This window comes from Dermacentor andersoni, chromosome 8 (assembly GCF_023375885.2).
Source record: "Dermacentor andersoni chromosome 8, qqDerAnde1_hic_scaffold, whole genome shotgun sequence".
NCBI lineage: Eukaryota > Metazoa > Arthropoda > Arachnida > Ixodida > Ixodidae > Dermacentor > Dermacentor andersoni.
Genome location: NC_092821.1, coordinates 28,555,361 through 28,571,884, shown reverse-complemented (window position 1 = coordinate 28,571,884; position 16,524 = coordinate 28,555,361). Strand labels below are relative to the sequence as shown.

At 45.3% G+C, this 16,524-nt stretch overlaps 1 long non-coding RNA gene across 4 annotated transcripts in view; it reads left to right on the top strand.

The window, feature by feature from the left end:
• LOC126526304 (uncharacterized) overlaps positions 1 to 16,524 on the top strand; it is a 159,643-nt gene that overhangs the window by 141,166 nt on the left and 1,953 nt on the right. For all 4 annotated transcript variants that reach the window (XR_011896250.1, XR_011896248.1, XR_008611420.2 and 1 more), the window contains 2 exons: positions 5,867 to 5,949; positions 13,688 to 13,765. This is a non-coding gene — a long non-coding RNA (uncharacterized lncRNA). The remainder of the gene's footprint in view (positions 1 to 5,866; positions 5,950 to 13,687; positions 13,766 to 16,524) is intronic.

The following is a 16,524-nucleotide window of genomic DNA, read 5'->3' as shown; positions in this document are numbered from 1 at the left end:
TACCACAACGAGGTAGAACAATATGGGGCTCAACATCCCACGCTGCAGCTCACCAGGGCAGTTGTAATGTTCCTATGTAGGCCGGCTTCTGTCAATAAGAAAAAGCACCTCTCACTCCAATAGTTCCGAATTCATTGATACATCTGGCCACCAACTCCCACAGCCTCAGGTGAGTTAAGTATGACCACATAGGCGGCACTGTTGTATGCGCTTTTGACAACAATAAAACATGCTATTTATATTTTCTTGGGGTATTCTTGTTCTTGAACCCAGGTAATGCGGTCCATAACGTTGTCGATGGATGAGCGACCTCGACAAAACCCCGCCATGGCGTTCAGATAGATATGGAATCGTTCTAACTACCGTTCCAAGTGAACAAGACTCAGTCTTTCCATAACTTTACTGATGCGGATTGACAGCACAGTCGGACGATATGGTGATAAATCAAGTGGGGACTTGCCAGATTTCAAAATGGCGATCAAGCCGCTTGATTTACATTCTTTAGGAATGACCACGTTGCGCCATGACTCTTTGTGATACTTGAGCCGCTCATCACGTGCGTCATGTCCATGGAGGCATAGGACAGCGTACCTGTTGCCATCTGGTCCCGGTGATGAAGAATACCTACACGTCACCAGTGCAGCATCGACCTTTTCGAGTTAAAATGTGCCGTTCATTTTTAGTACACGGGACTCAGGTATGTCACTCAGTGCTCCGTTGTCAGTGATGACCATGGCTACAGCTACCGACGCAAAGAACTTTTTCATGCACTTCAACCTGTGAGCGGCGTTGGCAGAGAGCCAGAGCAGGGAAGGGCTGGCTTTGATGCGGACGTGAACGTAGGGCCCTAATTGTTCACATAGGTACGACAGCAATCTTCGGGGATCAAGTGTGACTGACGTAAGATTTCCATCGCTTTACTTCCAGTTTATCCAGTGGACGCTTCACTTTCTTTTGTATGAGTCGTGAAACGCTCAATTCTAGAACTGAAGAATATTTCTATATTTCAATACATTCCAGTTTGTACAAGGGCATACATTTTTTCTCTTTAAATTCATACGAGAATTATTCGTTACGAGTACCGAGCTCGTGCGCTGCAGCTTTGAGCTGCAAAAGTGGCGTCGCCTGTGACGCGGAGCGGTACTAATTAGTCGGTGCCGAGCGTGGGTGGGCGAAAGCATGCTGCCTCGAAAGAACGACATAGAATCTCGGTCTAAAAAGAGTGGAACTGTAGTGTTGCGTGTAGGCCCACCACAACAGCTACAGAAACTCCCCGGTAAGCTCCCGAAGATAAACTTTTAAGGATTTCCTGGGGAGTTTTACGAGAAGGAGCAACGGGAGCGCTGAATCCGGGCCGTGTGGGCGGCGAGTTAAACACGCTCTTCATTTTATAGTGTCTTCTTTTTCGATATTATTCAAAATCGTCGCATCCAGCTTGGATGCGATGATGGCCGCAGCCAGGTGCACAAGACGTCTGTGCAGGAAGCATGCGCAGACTTATTGACAAACAGATCCAGGGCCGCACCTGTTTATGCCATCTGAGGCATCGAGGCTTACATGTGCAGCGTGCTCCTTCAGTGTGTCTTGGGTAATAAACAACTTTTTAATAAAAAAATGAAATAATCAGAGAAAGGGAACGCAATAAAGATCATTTTGATTAGTTGAAGCCGCACGTCGCAATCGACGCTTTTCATTTGCGTGACACAACTGCCAACAACGTCCGGAAGGGTCCGCTGCACTAATAATTTCTCTTCTAACGCCGTAAACATGATTGCTGGCGTGAAGATAATTGCCGCGTAGCAAGCAGCTTCTCTTGAAATATTGTTCCACGTTTTATATTCCGCGAAATCCGCAAAATAATACGCGCTGTTAGTTTCGCACGCAGCTTGCTCCCGTACACGTAAACGTGGCGCGCAAGCGGGCATAGCGTCTGCAACAAGTCACGACATGATTACGCGCGCAGCCGCTACTGGCGGCGCTGGTTGTTCTCAAAGTCCCTTGTTAATTTGAAAGTAGCGACACTCTTTGAACTCTGCCGCCCCCGCGCGACCTCCTCGCTTCCTCCTCGCCCCTTGCGCGTTCCCCCGCGGCAACCAGTTTTGCCGACGATTGGTCTCCCTGCCGTTGTCCTTGGAAACGCGCGGATCTTGAGTTTTGCTTGTGTTTTTCTTTTTCGTTCGCGCCATTTTCATCCTGAGCACGGCTGGCTCGGCGCTTTAGCTCGGCGTAGCGAACGTTATACGCTGTGTTTCCTGCTCTATGTGCTAGCGCTATGCGGGGCTGTTGCGCATATAACTGCAGCAAGAAGCCTGAAGATGGTTACGCCGCTTTTATTATACCACAAGGAAAGCGTGACGGCTTGCGCAGGAAGCAGTGGCTGCATGACATTGGCCGAAAAAACTTCGTTCCGACAAAGAACAGCGTTGTTTGCGAGCTGAGGCGTCTTTCTTATAGCTGGTAGCAAAGCATCCCGTAACGCTCCAATTGTTTTTTTTTCATTCTTCCGGCCTGCTCACCGGCGTTCTCGTTGCGGTTGTCCTCAGTATGCTTAATATTCTGGGCGGCTCTATCACCTCGCACGTCGCTAACTGTTGTTATTCAGGCGGAAGTGCAGCATTATAGATTCTGCTTTGCGTCTTGAAAAAGTTAGTGGCAAGTATACCCGTGGTATTGCAGGTGATAAGCGTTAGCTAGTCAACATTGAGTTTTTTTTTTTTTAAGTTTTAATGCGAAAGCCTTTCGATCTCTATGTTTCAAGGTCGCGTTGTAAACTGGAAGTATCACGCGACCCAAGCAAAGCTAGAGGTGACCCAAAGCATGTCCACCCCTGTAAAGAGAATGATTACCCAAGTTAATTAATTAATCATTAGTGATCGACATAAGGTGGATTAGGGAGGATTAAGGTTGATAAGAGTGTATTAAAGATTAAGTTGGATTAGAGTGTATTAAGAAGGATTAAGATGCATGAATAAAGATTAAGGTGGGTGGAGGAGGATTAAGCCGGAATATGGTGGAATAAGGTGGAGGGTTGATGAAAGGGTATTAGGACCGATTAGGGTGCATGAACTAGGATTAGGGGGATTAATGTGGATAAAGGAAGATTAAGGTCGATTAATGTAGATTGAGGTGAATTAGGGTTGATAAAGGGGGATTAAGACGGATTAGGGTAGATCAGGGTGGATTAGGGACCATGGAGTTGGATTCGGTCTGATAGAGGTGGATTAGGGTGTATTAAGGTAGATTGGGACTATTAAGCAGAGTTAAGCTGGATTAAGGTGCATGAATAAAGATTAAGGTAGATGAAGGAGAATTAAGGCTGATTATGATGTGATAGGGTTGATAAAGGAGGATTAAGACCGTATAGGGTAGGCTAAGGTGCATTAGGGGCGATGTAGGTTGATTAGGTTGTATTAAGGTGGATTTGGAGTATTAAGCTAAATTAAGGTGGATGAAAGAGTAATAAGGTGGATTAGGGGGGACTAAGGTGAATTAGGGTTCATTGAGTATTAAGACCGATTAGTCTACCATAATCCTCCTAATGCACATTAATCTACCGAATCCACATTCATCGACCTTAATTCGCTTTAATCCACCATAATCCACAAAGGTCCTCCTAATGCACCCTAATTCCCCTTCATCGACCTAAATCTACTCTAACCCTCCTTAATGCACTTTAATCCTCCTTAATCAACCCTAATGCTTCCTCATTCACTTTAATCCACCCTAATCTACTATAATTAAATTATGGGGTTTTACGTGCCAAAACCACTTTCTGATAATCTACTATAATCGCCCTTATTCACCTTAATCCACCCGAATCCACATTCATCTACCTTAGTTCACCCTAATCCCCCTTAATCCACCCTAATCCTCCTTCATTCACTTGGATTTACCCCAGCCCACCATAATCCTCCTTAATGTACCTTAATCCCTCTTAATCCACCCTTACCCTTCTTCATGCACTTTAATCCACCCTAATCTACTATATTCGTCCTTAATTCATCTCAACGCACCTTCATCCACCCTAATCCACCTTCATCGACCTCATTCCAACCTAGTCCTCCTTTATCTACCTTAATCCACGTCATTCACCCTAATGCACCTTCATCGACCTTAATCCACCTTAATCCTCCTTAATACACCCGAATTCATTTTAATCCAATCACTAATCAATCATCACCTTGCTAATCATTAATCATCTCTTATACGCGGCTGCACATGCTTTGGTTCGCTTCCCGCCTTCCTTCGGTCACATGATATTTTCTGTAGCTCACAACGGGACCTTGAAACAGAGTACTAAGGCTTTCGCTTAATAAGCCACACACAAAGGGATGTGTCACAAGGAATACTAGATCAGACGCACGAAGTAAAGCATCTGATCATGTGGCAGAAAAATTGTCTGGAGTATAGAACTCGCCTCAAAGCTCCCTTTACATCGGTATACCCCGATCATACGGCTTTCAGAAAAAAACAACCTCCTCATAAACGTTGCCTCCAGCATTATCGATGCTGTTATTATCATTTCTCAAAATTTTCAACCTCACTGGGGCGCGCAACTGGCCCAAAATAACACGCCTCCATAGAATCCTGCGGCCCGTCCGCGGGAGCCCGGGAGGAAAAGCGTGCCGTGCGCAGCCGGCGGGCGAGGAGAATCGAGGAGAAAAGCGCCGCGAGGAGGAGAGTGTCGCTACTTTCAAATTATCAAGGGGTTTTAGTTGTTCTAGCGCAGCAGCGCCACCATACCAGAAGAGCAGATACTAAAATCGATCTACGCCAAAAGACCAAAGCGAAACAGTGACAACGACAGGGAGCAAGAATAGGAAAGACACATACGCAGCACTAGCTTTAATCGTTTTATTGGGTAGCACGTGTCATTTATACAATGACAGCGTATTGATAATAAAACGAAGGAGACAAACATATAAAGATATAGTACAGAATCCACACGTGTCATCGCTGTAATCGCATCGCACCCGGCCATTTTGAGGCGAGGATCATAGCAACTTTTCTTTCTGCGATAAGGCCAAAGATGGAAAGTTCAAACATTCTTATTTCATGTTGTCGATTTCGCATGCGTCAACTATCCTGCACGTCATCTTGCCTTGAGCCCTACTTAGAATGGTCATGTTTTTGTAGACTGGGACGCAGCCGAAATCGTGGAATTGGATTTCTAAATGGCCTGACACCACTTTGTTGACGTTGTACTGGTGTTCTTGAAGTCTCTGGTTAAGGCACCGGCCTGTCTGACCTATGCACGATCTTTTACGTGACAAACGTATAGTACATACGATGCCTTGAATGCAATCCACGGGTTCTTAACGGTGCGTTATAACACCAATCGAATTTCTCTCCTGTCCGGATTAACCTCTTCCAAAGCCCTTGCAACCTTTCGGGAGCGAAAAAATTACGTCCACGCCAGACTTTCTTGCGATATTTCGGGAATTATACGAAGGATGGCAGCAGCAGCGCAAAAGTCGAAGAAAGAGGCAAAGAAAGCTTTGCTTTATAAAACGCAAGCCTGGCGTGGTGCTTTGCGTACGCAAAGGTCCCTTTGTGTACCCAAACCCGTTTACGTACGCAAAATCTGAACCTCCCGCTGCAGCTGCTTGAATGATAAGCCACTTTAGCGAATGCTTTAGAAAGAAACAATCTTCGGATCTTCTATTTTCTGTATAAATCTTTTGCTTTTCATTTCTCCACTAATTATTGGACTACTGCAAAGTGCATCCTTTAGAGCTTCATATGAAGGCAGATATCATAATATATTGAGCAAGCATTCAATCTGTTCCCTATAGCAAACATATTCAACGTACCGTTTTGAACATTAATTTTCAAAGAAAGTATAATTTTTCATGGTTACACACAGGCAGAAGCGTCACCTGTATGGCCAACTAATTCCACATATGAAAGGACAACTGGGTCCAGTTATGCGCGTGAGCATGTGCCCAGGTAAGTGCACAGGTATATTTGTCGCATATTTAATGCCTATGCCTTTCAGACTGTCACATAAGTACATGTGAAGCCCATAATGGCTTTCAAACTGATCAGCATCATTTGCTACTTGAGGAGTTTTGAGCCTATCTACTTGTCTTATCCTTCTATCCAGCTACAGCCTCGTACGGCTACCCAATAGGCCAAGTTTCCTAATAGCTTCGACCACTAGGTATGTGCTCGTGGTCAACATGCCCTCATGATCGTTTCAGCCTTGCCACCTGCCTCTTTTCATGTCGTCGTCATCATGCCCTCTACGGCCGACCCAGTGGGCCGATTTGTTCACTAGCTTGGTGAACTAGGGGTGCGATCGGAGATGGTTGTTCGGCGCGTTCATTCGGTTACCGGCGCGCGCGATTGGCCTACTCCGCGCCGACGTCGCCAGCCGCGGGGCGCGGCCACGTTTTTGGTGACGTCGAAATGACGATACGCTCCTATCAATCATCCTCCCACCGAGCATTACGTCTGCTAGGCGCCGAACCCGACGGGAGCTGGGAAGTTTGGAGCGATCATACGGCTTCGCATGGCGCGTCTGGTGGATTGGATTGGATCCAACAGGCGGCCTTTTCGGCTGCGGAATGGCACGTTTGAATGCAATCCATAGTTTAATTCGAGAAAATGGCGCTTCCGTTGCGAACTTAGGTTGTTGCGCAGGCGTTTCTAGAGGAAGGAGGGGAGCGGGTGGCGGTACGAAACGCGTTTGAAGAAATGGCAGAAAGTGAATTCCGGCGTCGTTTTTGTTTCTCGAAACAAATAATTCGTTGGTTATACAGAGAAATCGACAACATCATCGGTGCCAGCGAGCCACTGGAATGTTGTCGCTGCCTCTTGAAAAGTGCGCCACTCTTCCCGTCGTTTTTTTTTTTTTTTTTTTTCTTCTCGCTGTGCGCGACACCACCTAGGGACGACGCAAAGAACCTAATAGTTATAAATTGCAGTAGTCTCAGGTACTACTATTTGAAAACGTGTTTGGGCTTGAGAAGAAAAAATACATTTTTTTAGATAAAGATTTCATTCAATTGGAAGACGAGAGACATTTGGCTTTGTAGTATACTGTTTGCAAGCAGACGACAAACGACGGAGGCAAACTTCCGGAGAGGTCACCGCTTCCTGATTGGCTGCTCTCTCCGCCCCGCTGTCACAAATTTTGCATACTGCAACTTTGTGACGCTGCAGCAACTGAACAGAACGCGTATCGAACAAAATATCTCCGATCGCGCCCTAGGTATGTGCTCGTGCGGGCTATGCCATCGTGGTCATGGCAACATCATCATTCCAGTTTCGTCAATCGCCTTTCGTCATGTCGTCGCTTTCAGGCTGCGTAATAGGCTCCGTAATTACTGGCTCCGTAATATAGTCATCGTTATGCCAGTCTCATCATACGCTTTTCGTCATCCTTTTGCCTTCATACCATTGTCATGCCATCGTCGTCAAACAGTCGTCCTGCATTTTTGTACGTAGCGTGGTTGTGATGTCGTCGTGCCATTATCGTCGTGCCGTCGTCTTCATGCTGTCATTTTATCCTTGTCATCACTTCAGTAACGTATTCCCATTGTCCTCCTGCCTTCGTTATCGCACTGCCTTCGCCGTTGCATCGACATCGATTCCCCTTTGTTATTCTATCGTAATTACGATGTCATCATTCAATCCTGATTATGCCACCGTTTTCATACTGTCGTCTTCAGACAGTCGCTATCACGCACCCGTTTTCATACCGTTGTCACCATGCCTTCCTCGCCGTGCCATCGTCGTCATTGCAGCTTCGTCATCCTGGTGTCATACAGTCGTCGTCGCGGAATCACCGCCATTCAATTGTCTTCATGTTGGCGTCGTAACATTGTCCTCATCAGGCACGTACCCAGGATTTTTTTAGGGGGGGGGGGGGGGGGGGCAACCCAAGGTAACTTTTCTATGTAAATGAGGGGGGGGGGGGTACTTTTACTAGTACAAATGTGAATAACGCCCACCATTCGCCATAAAAACGCGTAAACCCACCACAAAAGAGAAATGAAATAAGGTGTATTTTACAGGTACGCCTGTGCGATACACCGCTCCTTTACTTGGCAAACAAAGAACCACGATAAATGGACTCGTGCAGGAAATAAGCGCAGGAAAAACACTGCCAAGAACAAGTAAAGAAGCGAAAGTGTAAAATAAAGATTACTTTAGTAAAATATAACTTTAATAACACTAGTTGGCAAAAACGGCACACGGATGGCGCGGAGTTGTGTTACTCCGCCAGCCAATGACAGAGGCAAACAAAATCGTTGTCATGCGGCCTTTTCAAAATGGCGTCGTACTTGATACCTCCGGAGCGTCTGCTGTTCTTCAAAAGTATTTTCGTCGGCGGAAACAATGAGGTGTGCAACAGACACGGACAAAATTTATCGAGACTGAGCATTTCACTCTTCAAAAGTCTGCTGTGCAGTTCATTTCACTGCTGAACCCGTTTTACTCATGAAACTTCACTGCCAACTGAAGTGAATCTTCACAACAAATAGTTGTAGCGAAGCAAGCACGTTATTTCAGTTCAGTAATGAATTAGGCATTCGCCATTCCACTATAATAGGCGATGGGAAAGGTGTAAAATTACGCGCTAATAATTTTATTTTTGTAGTTACCGCCTTATTTGGGTAACAGAAGAGGTTTGAAGTACGAATTATTTGCACAATCGAGGAGGAACAGCGGCTGGCGGTTATGAGGGCGTGGGCGGGGCTTCATTGCAGACTTAAGAGGAAGCTTTAGCTCGGGTGCTCCCATCTAAATACATGTAAAAGGAGAATTCGTTTTTCTCAGCAACAACTGCACCAAATTTGATGAGGTTTGTTGCATTTAAAAGAAAAATTTAAACTGTAGTGGCTGTTGGTTTCGAATTTTTGCTTTATATTGTCAATCTTTTATTAAAAATTATCGAAAATCGAAAATTTTCAGAAAACGAGACTATCAAGTTTACATCTGTGTCCTTCGGCAACAAAAAATGTTATCATAATTCTGTGAATTGTATCTAATAGTACATTTAAAGCGGACAAAAGTGATATGTTACATATGAACGACAAACAATTTTGTAAAATGGAAATACACCTTTTGCAGAACCCTTGTGAACAACGTAAGAAATTCACATAAGATGTAAAATGACATATCGAATTTCTCCGCTTTGAATGGTCTAATGGATGCCGTTTACAGAACCACGACATCTGTTCTTGATGCAGAGCTATGGATCTGTAAACTTCGTGCTTCTATTTTTTCAAACTGTCGAATATTTGAAAATTTTTTTAACAAAATTCAGGCATTAAATCGAAATTCCGCTTCAAACAGTCAATAGAATTTAACTGTCTCTCTCAAATGCAACAAATTTCATTAAAATCGGTCCAGGGGTTATCTCAGAAAAAAACGTTTTCGCGTTTGACGTGTATTTGAATAGGCCGCCTCGGAGTTGGGCCCGAGCTAAAGCTTCCTCTTAAATTGTATCCGACTATAGTAGCGTTTTTTGAATTATCTCTGAAAGGAATATAGAGAAACATATATTTGCAGAACAATCACAGTTCTTTTGGATCCTTCGTTTACTCCTCTAACAAGTTAAGTGCCACAACCGATCCTTCGTTTACTCGTCTAACAAGTTAAGTGCCACAACCGACTCGTATTGTTATTTGGGAAGTTACGTAACGATGCGTGCCGCCACTTGCGTACAACCGCGTATGGCGCAGGAAGCTGCGACTCTAGACGTACCGCGGCCACCGCGGAAGGTTCGAAAAACATCGAAATAAGCACAGCAGAGAAGTGGCAACGTCAAGCGGCTCGAATGATAACTGTACAAGCGTCATTAGAACACACGGAATTGTCCTCCACTTCCGGCGGCGTTTTCTCTACTTCCTTTTTAAATAAAAAGATGTTGATCCATGAATATTTTAATAAATAACGGTTACATTTGTTAATTTTCACTTTTCCTTCCTGTTTGGCTGTTGCCTTAAGGCCAATTGCTCTCCCCCTTAGTTGGTCGCTTAATTTCTCATATCCTTGCGGCTCTTGTTTCGAGTTGGCAATTTTGCGCGAAAAGAGCTGTACAATTAGGGGAAAACCATACGAGTTAACCGGTGACAGTCATATTGCCTATGAGTTTCAAGGTTATTGCAGGGATTTATGATGGATGCTATCTCGCATTATTTTATTTTCCACCTTATCTAACCCATATCACGGGCATATGGTTCCGAGGTTCTGTCAGCGTCGCGGCGAGCCGTCACTCGAGGAAATAATGAAACAAAAAGAAAAGTTAAACGCATTTGGCATTTTCTCTGGCCGCAACTCGTTCCACGTGCATACAGACCAGCCGACCACGAACTGAATCCCTTTCCTGGTCCCTGGATCAGTCTAAACGAAGAAGGTTGAACTTACGAAGCAACAACGATGGGCGTGACCGTTGAATTGACGGTAAAACTGAATGCATCTCGAGTTAATCGTGCGGGCACCGAATTGATGAGGAAACTGGCCATCACACCGCAGGAGACGCCGATAACTACCGCCATCCAAAAGGAGTCAAAAAGGCAGCAAAATGTTGACCGCCGAATAGCTGTCAAGCCTCAACATTGATTTGGCGGTGCTTTAGGAATGTGTGAGAGAAATGGTGGCGTGGGCGGGGAGTGGGAGGGGGGATATGCGTCTTAGTTTCGGGAGGGGAGGGCCGGGCCCCCCGGGCCCCCCCTTGGGTACATGCCTGGTCCTCATCATCATAGGAAGGATCCTCTCACTGTCGTTGTCGTCGTAATACATTTGTGGTCACATCGGCGCCATTCCACAGCCGGCAGTATTTCGGCGGTATATACAGTGGCGTAGCTAGGCCGTCTGGCGCCCGGGGCCCATAGGTCTTCAGTCCCCCCCCCAGCCCAGGTGTATTCAGGAAGGCGAGGATATCTGATGAATATTTCCGGGGAGGGGGGGGGGGGGGCTCATATTTCAGCGCCAGCACAGCCGTCTTTGCTACCGCGCATATCCCTCCACCCCCTACCCCCCCCCCCCCCCCCCACTTCGCTTTCGTTCCCAGAGATCGCGAATGCAGTAGGTATAGACGCTGTTTTCTGCACCAAATAACACAGGGTGCAGCACTGATAACGTGTGATAAATGCATTTGCCCATTTGCTGTCGAACTGTAAGGTTTGGCGGTCATTACAGAGGTGGCATCGTGGAAAATATGACTTCCAAGAAACAAAAATATTTTGATAAAGTTTTAATTAGCGATTTTAGAGGCTATATTGCGTTTGCAACATCGAAGCCCGGCAGTCATATATTGCCCAGCAACAACTTCACAAAAATCGTCGTAGGTACTACGGGGTGAAGTGTTTTGGCTGTGGGCTGCCCTGAACCCAAACGAAAGTTAAATAGCCTGCCAGTGACTCTTTCAATGAAGTGATGGTTATTTTGTCCCGACCGCGCATTTCTTTACTAACTTCTAAATAAATCTTGGGGAACTAAAAAAACGCAAAAGCCAGGCAAATCGTACCCACTGAAACTAAGACTATGACATTGAACCTAATTCACGTAATATAGTGAATGTTTCAGTTGACCTAAACTAGAACTTGCGCGATAAAAGAAAGATTAATTTCGTGCATAACTTTGTACAATCATAAATTGCACTTATCTCATAGATACACAAGCTTTGTGGCTATTTCAGGCTGTATATTTTTGGGCGTGGACTGCAATTGCTAGATAGACGCGTGGAAAGAGGAAGCTTTAGCTCGGGCCAACTCCAATTTCAGCATGCAGATAGATGTAAAACTAACAAGTTATCTCAAAGACCTTCGATAGACCAATTCGAACCAAATCGCTTGCACGTAAGCAAGAAAGCTCTATTCTGCAGACGGTACAAAGCAGAACCTTCATTTATGGTGTCTTAGTTCCTAAGAAAGTTGCTGAAACTTGGTCATTTAGAAACTTAAGCGCCAAAAATACACATTCAAATTTCCCTAATGAATCCATTGCATTACTATAAGCCGTGTCTGCAAGAGAATCTTAAGCCTACAAAGGCGAGGTATAAATTTAAATTACAATAAATTAACTCCAAATTGAAAAATTTTCATAGCAGAAAATTATTAACGTGATATCTCTTTAAGAGCCCTCTGTCGCAGGAAATCTGGTGTCGGCGTCGGCGGCGTCGGCGGCGTTGTCCGTTAGAGAAAAGTCATCCCGAACCACGCAGGTCTTCCGCGTGGCGCATAGGCATTGCTGAACAAATTGAATTTCTCAAAGTAAAATGCGCGTGAAAATACGTATAGTACCACTTCTGCACGACCTACAGCCATGATAGCGTCGGATTATAATTTGAATATACGACAAAACATAATTCTGTTAAGCTGAAAGTCGACACACAAACCCCTTTTGCTACCCTTTGAGGTTTGTCTTAGCGGCCTCGGGCTCTAGGTGTGGATACTAAGGGGACCTAGAGGGTGCGTTGTTGCCATTAGCTTAATGGAGTTAGACACATGTCCTGATGAACGCTATCGTGTTCCACTTTTAAAGGCGAGGCTTAAGCGCCCTCCAAGTTTATCTTGCCGAGTTTTCCTGTTGCGTACGAAGTTTCTGACTAAATGTCTTCGGCCAACAATCAATGACAAGCAGCAAACATAAATTGTGGGTTTAGAGCAAGAGCACAGGACAAGGTGGGAGTTTGGCATAACCGTAGAAGTCCGACCCATGTAAGATTTCCGACTACAGTGGTGTCGCACACGCTTTATATAGGAAATAAAATGTATGCCTATCGTTTACATGTGACAAGGGCTCGCTGTACAAATTTCAAGCGAAGTGATTTGGGGCATAGGATGAAACCCACTTCCAGTTTCTTGCCTGCGGTTTCCTCGCTGATCCGAAAAGGTTTTGTTAAATATATTTTTTTCGTTCATTATGGTAAACCTCGGTGTATTTTCCCTGTTTCTATAGAAATTAAACATTTTATCGGTATGTTTATACGCACTGTCATTAAAGCGTAATGAAATGTTTATACATCTTGCAAAAGTCACACTCAGGAAGTAGCGGTAAGTTTAATATCTGTGTATCAGATGGATCATTTCGCCTTCATAGGTGTTCTAAGAGGTGCCGGTTACAGAATTTTGATAGTGAGTTAGAGCCTGAACTTGAGGCTTTATAATTTTTCATTTTGCACGCTTATTCTGTTTTCTAAAAAAAATATTGTTTTAGTGAAAGGTCTCTTCTCTGCAGTTAGTATATCTTATTATTCTCTTTCAATGTGGCACATATGATGAAATACTTTGGAGTGGATGGTGAGCAAAACCATATTTATGTTTCCGTGTATTTAGTGTTCTACGAGATGCCCCGCAGGTGCAAGCCCCCGCCGTATTAGCTTTATAACCTTCCACTTTATAAGAGACCGGCGACTCTGTGTTCAAAGAAGACAAAATACGTAGCACATACTTCTATTTTTTGCAAAGAGCCTTACATCTGCATTTTCGGAGGGACAACGCATAATCCCTTTCTTGTGTGGCAATGCACACAGGCGGCGACGAAACTTGATGAGGTGCCGGTGTTACCGATTGCGAGGAATATGTCTGGGTCGTAGGCGTGTCATCGCCGTCGGGCAGCGTCGGATGAGCTACCTCATCGCCCTCTCCGGGCGCTGGTGTAATGGTACAAAATGAGTCATGTGGCGTCTTACAGATGTGCCCTCCATTTAAACCGAACTCTATACTTTCAGGTGCTCCTGCAGTAGATTATACTTTACGGTACTGGGACCCATATGAGCGGTGTGCCATTTATACTACATTATTAAAAAGTAAGTAGAACAACCACATATTTAATTCTTTTCCAGACCAATAAGTTAGTAGGCGGCTTACAGTATATTTATTTCGCGAGAGTACCCTTCAAGAGACTATCGTACATTCAAAATATTTATGGGACAAACGTCAGTTTAGTCAGAATTCTGCAGAAGAAAATGTCAAAAGAACTTTGCTCAAGCCCACGCTTTCATGTACACATTTTATTTTGGGATGTCTAAGCGGTAAACGCCGCGTTGATACTTTTGTAATGATACATCTTTCATCTCTGAAATGCGACAAGCAGGCACACTGTTTTGCAATGTAAAGCCCGAGATCAAGAAAATGGATTTCTGTCACACATCTTTATTAGTCACGTTCTTGTATTTACACCGCGGTTCATTTGACCATGGTAGTATTTGCGGCAGGCACAAAAAAGTCGCAATTTCGTCTGAAATGCGAAGCCTCGATTACGATAGCAAATTAGTGGACAGCTATACGAAGTAAAGATAATAATTTTACCGGCCGTATAAACTTGTAAACATAGGCATAATAAGTAAATTAACAAACATGGTGTCAAGCGAGCACACGCAAAAATAAACAGATCTGACTCGATGACCACGTAAACTCGCTGTCAAAACACTGGCATGAGGCCACGCGGAAGCAGCAGCGAGCGAAGTGACATTTCTATAGCTTCAACGAAAAGTGAGCGCCCAGAACACAGCACGCATTAAGCTACGAGCCGCTGAGGCACCTAGACGGCCTAGACTCTGTCCCCAACGCAGATCGCTCTCAACCGAATGCGCGCAGGGGCCACATGCGCAGTTTCAGCCGGAGTACATCACCACCCCCAACCCTCTCTCCCCTCCCCCACTGCCTCGCAACGTTGAGTGCCTCGCAACATTGCGCGTCTTGCGCACGATGCCGGACAAGCGTAGGGCACGCGGCGACGGTGCTATCGCCCTTTTGACGGAACCTCATGGCGACGCCGACAGCGGAAATGCGCTTGGAGTGTCCGTATAATTGCTCTCGCAATAAAAATGTTGGGAGACGTTCCTATACGTGTTACAAAATATTTTTGTCTACATAAATTGAGAGTGAAGCTCTCTCTTTTACTTGTTATTTCTGAGTCGTACGCCCAGCAATGTCTCTGCTGGATAGACAGAGATATTTCTGTTAGATCGAAAGGCAGAGAGAGAGGAAAGGCAGGGAGGTTAACCAGAGGCGGGTTTTCGGTTTGCTACCCTGCACAGGGGTGAGCGATATAGGAGTTTTAAAGATGACAAAGAGCGAGAGGAGAAATAAAGGAAGAAGAAAAAAAAGGAAACAGGTAGCAGAAAAGCCGTTCCAAACACAGGCGTTCACACAGGCCTGCGGATCTCAAGAAGCGCAGTAGCGCTTGCATGGCGTCCTGATGCGATGTTAAGTCTCGTCGATGTTTCAGAATTCTTCGGCAGAGGCTGGTCGTCGAACTGGTTCAGCACGAAGGAAAGTGATTGTCTCTGCACACTGTAGTGCGGGCACCGGCAAAGAACATGACGAATCGTTACCACGTCGTCGCAATCACCACATGCTGCATTGTGATCCATCCCTACGCGAAAAGTGTGGGTATCGGTAAACGCGACGCCCAACTATAGCCTACACAAAAGGGTAACGTCTGTTCGTGGAAATCTTGGTAAAAGTCCGAGGCTTAAGGTTGGACCCAGGGTGTGAAAACGGGCGTGCATAAATTGTGGTTCATTCCACTCTGATGTAGGGCATTGGCGTGTAAGTAGGCGGATCATCCTCGTAGTATTCGTCCTAGACAGCGGGATCGATCGGCGGTTGTCTTCTGCATGAGCTGAACGAACAGCTTGATCGGCACGTTCATTGCCGATGATACCACAGTGATTTCGTAGCCACTGAAAAATTATTCCATGTACTTTCTCAGTCAGGTGGTGTATGGCTTCTGTGGTTTCAGATACGAACTGTTCATGCGGATTGAAACCGCAAAGCTGACAATAGTGCCATCTATAGTGCCACTATAGTGCCATCTTCGAGTCGCAAAGATCGACCACTTGTGTGTTGGTTCGTCATTAGTAAAGTGTAGTGCGACTCGAAGCGCTGCGAGTTCTGCTGCCGTCGACGTTATTCAGCGAGAACTTTTCAACCTCATAGTGGTAGCTTTCGCTGGAATGACAACAGCTGAGGTAGATAGCACAGAGCCGTCAATGTATATGTGGGTATACTACAGGTACTTCTCATTTAATAGGAGTAAGCTAAGGTATTTAAAGAGCCGGTGATGACATATCTGCTTTTTTTTCCGGACGCCAGGTTTGGTTTTTGGTTGACTGAGGCACCAAGGAGGAGTTGAAGGTCTCGCAGAAGGTGTGAAGCAAGATATGGTATAGCCTCACGAGGTGCGGACACCGTTCGGCAGAACGAGGCACGCGGTCTCTCCACAGGTAGTGAGGCTAGATGGTGGCAAGGAGTGCGGGCAAAGTGCTTTAAGTGCCTTCTTAGTGCTTCAACTGTGATGTGGTTCTTGATGAGGTGGTCTCTGGCGATTCAAATAGTTGCCGCTGTTGACGCACTTCGAGGAATACCTAGACAAATTCTGAGCACCTCAGCCTGAAGGCTTTCACTTGTGCGTAGGCTTGTGTTATTGCTTTACTCCATACTGGCAAGGTGTACTTCAAAAAGGTGAGAAAAAGTATGTTATATAGTTGCAGCATAGCGCTTGTGGACATCCCCCAGCTATTTCCAGCGAAGAACATGAGAAGGTGACCGAGGCCTGTCA